At 33.8% G+C, this 3,225-nt stretch overlaps 1 long non-coding RNA gene across 2 annotated transcripts; it reads right to left on the bottom strand.

Moving 5' to 3' along the window:
- Positions 1-402: 402 nt before the first annotated feature.
- LOC140893275 (uncharacterized) lies at positions 403-2,624 on the bottom strand. 2 transcript variants are annotated; one of them, XR_012153083.1, is made up of 3 exons: positions 2,495-2,624; positions 1,595-1,658; positions 403-658 (listed from the first exon to the last, which is right to left on the bottom strand). It is a non-coding gene; the product is annotated as an uncharacterized lncRNA (long non-coding RNA). The 2 variants fall into 2 exon arrangements; XR_012153082.1 differs by having other exon boundaries at positions 2,397-2,614.
- Positions 2,625-3,225: the final 601 nt, after the last annotated feature.

Below are 3,225 nucleotides of genomic sequence, written 5' to 3'. Positions count from 1 at the left end.
CACCCCATTCGACGGGGCAGGTATAGGTGCAAGATTGAGCACTAGGAGCTTGGAGTAGCCAATGACCTTAAAGACAACAGGATTAGCTGTAAGTCTCTACCCTTAGGATTATTTGTAATTCGATTGTATATTGGTTTATTTAGCCGGCTGTATTCTGCCAATCTATTTTATTTAAGTTTTCGGCAACAATTTATTTAATGCATGCTTAATTATTCTTTTAACTCTGATTAGGTAGTGGATCTGGGTAGGATCGCTACATCTACAAGCTAAACAAAGCAAATAGCAACAATGAAGTTGATTTTTTTATCAATTCACATGAAGCAAAATATCATTCTGAAATCTATATTATTGGATAAACCAAAACTTTGTATAAAATCTTTATGCAAACATAAGTAACAAGATTCAAACTTTATTTACAACATCATACTTAAATTGTTAAAAGCACCGAGATTCTTACTTTCTGGCCAATATCATGTTCGAGGTAACGAAAAACTTGATTCTCATTATATTTTCTACAGCAAGGTTGCTGAAGAACCCAAGCAGACCGACTATAACTCCAATAAGAAAACAAAATATCCATTTGATGAGTATATATTGAAATAACTGGATCTTCCCTCTGCTCCTCCAATCTTGTTTGAAAAAATCATTGCCCCAAAACCTATTCTAATCGCAAAAGCTATATGTTAGCTAAATTAAAACTTATACCCAAAAATAAAAAAGAACATATATTTCAAGATCCTTGATAATGGATATAACAAGGAAAAGATTCTTTGGCACATAATGATCATTTCACATAATTTAAATTCGCATCAAATCCTCAAAACTATGCAAGAGCAAAAACGAAAACACTATTTAAAAATCTAACGCAAGAACCCTAACCTATGGCATCACAGATATCAACCCAAGAAAAATCCAACCTCAAATCAACTTAAGAAAAGAACTCCCGGCCCACACTCGAAAAGGTAACAACATAAACAACCACATTGAAGGAAAAAATCTTTTATGTATTTTTAAGGGAAGTTAAGTGAATTTTACTGATCACAAAAGTTTGGGAATAATAGAATTGAACCTCAACAAGAGCGACAAAAGCTATGCTAGTGCAATAATATCCTCCCCAACATGCAGACTGGGTTGACCCCATTGAATAGGATATGGAGTGTTGATCCTGCATGTGTTTTTGAACAGTAAAATAAGCCCTCAAACCCAACAGCTAGTTCTCAAGAAACTTTCTCTTTTAAATACGTACCATGAGGATCCTACCCCGAGTTTAGAGCGATCAACTCGACAACTTAACTAAGTGTTTAGGGGGCAATTTTTTTATGCACCAGCTACAGTCAAAAGAGCTACATTTTCCCACACAATTTCTACTGATATTACGACAACATAGTGCACGAAAATGGGATGTTTATTTCTCCAGATTCCATGAACATATATACTGCAACAAAATGATGATCTCCACAAGGTCATAAACAATATCTTGAGGAATACTTTTGGGAAAAATCATTAATACAATATAAGAAAACAGAAAATCTAGATGAAGGCATTTACCAAACTTAATCTTTGATGTAGACTATGCAACATAAAAAATACTCACTTGACCAAAAAAAAGAAGAAGAAGGAATCATCTTCGGAAGCCCAATTTCCACACATAGTGCAAGCTACAAGCATCGGCCAACAAGAATTATGAATAAGCAAATAGTTGATAGACTAATTTAAACACATGTATTCAATTGCTAATCTGAACTTGTAATCTAAGTCTCCATTTCGATACATCCAATATAGCCTTCAGAGTATTGATAACTAAAAATAAATTGTGAATAAGAAGAAAAATATCATTTACCAACATGAAATTTATATCATTATGAAGGATGATTAATCAGATGTTCTTATAGAAAAGTAAGCTCGGAAAGATTTCCCAATTCACTCGGTATGGGCTTTGTAAAGCTATATCCAGCAAGAATTCTGAAAATTAACAAAGTGTAATTATCCTTGAAAATTTTCCTCTCGGCCCACTATTGAATCCAGCCAAACCCTCTTCTTTATAATTGGAATTTATTTGAGAAAACGCACGGAAGAACAAGAAGAAGGTGCTTAATTGATCAATGAAGCGACAGTAATCACAGATCTTATTTATAATGTATTATGAGATTTGGGAATTTTTTCATATTTATTAAGATAAAACTGAGAAGGACTAAGACACCTGAAAAAAGTACTCGTTTCCCCTCCCTTTGTTATTGTGGGATAGAGGCAGAAAGAACGACACATCATGCGATTAAAAAACACAAGTGTTAACAGCAGAAACCACAAATAAATAAAGAAAACATGTTTCACACACACAACCAATTTACTCAGAATCGAAAAGAAAAAAATGAAAAAAAATATGAAAAAACAACTACATGCGAAACTATGGTTGAACAGAGCGATGACTTCGAATCTTCACGTCGCGATTCCTTGCTATATTGTCATCAAAACAAACCTTAGGACAAGATCTAACCTAATCCTTGCTCCAATAGCAGATTTCCGACTTCATTGGCAGCAAATCGGCGGAAAGAAGTGGGCGGGCGGCTAGGGTTGGGTTTTGGAGGAATCGTGAGAGGAAGCTGTGAGAGGAGAGAGGAATAATTGCTTAAGTTCCTTAAAAAAAATAAGAAGGAAACACAAGGGTTTGACGGTAACATTGTCATATACTAAAAATAAATCCGCTCATAGACAACGGTTTTAAAAAAACGTTGTATTTTTTTTAAAAAAACTGTAGTTGTATAGCTTAAAAAAAATGCACATAAACAGTTGTTTATGAGCGGGTTTTATGACTTATGACAACAGTTTTCAATAAAACCGTTGTTAAAGAGAAAAATACAAGGGTTTTTTGTTGTTTATTAAGTTTTGTTGAATCCAAATATTCTTGTAGTGGAAAGACACTTCAAAGATGAAGTTTACTGAACTTATAAGCATTCTTCAAGTGTTTGAAATAAACTCTATGGAACAAAAGAAAGACAAAGGAAAGTCTATAGTCTTTCAAGTCTCAAACGACACATACAAGGATTTTGTTCAATTAGGCCAAGAAGTATTTCAGTCAGATCTGGCAGACGAATCAATCTTACTCATCACTAAAAAATTTAGTGATTATCTGAAAAAGATAAGGGAGACAAAGAAGACTAATCAGAAACTTAAAGCTCCAATGTTTCTATTAAAAAACCTTTGAGAATCGACAGGCCTGATCAAGCA

The sequence above is a fragment of the Henckelia pumila genome, chromosome 3, assembly GCF_033568475.1.
Source record: "Henckelia pumila isolate YLH828 chromosome 3, ASM3356847v2, whole genome shotgun sequence".
In the NCBI taxonomy this organism is placed as follows: Eukaryota; Viridiplantae; Streptophyta; class Magnoliopsida; order Lamiales; family Gesneriaceae; genus Henckelia; species Henckelia pumila.
This window is presented reverse-complemented; position numbering and strand designations above follow the sequence as displayed.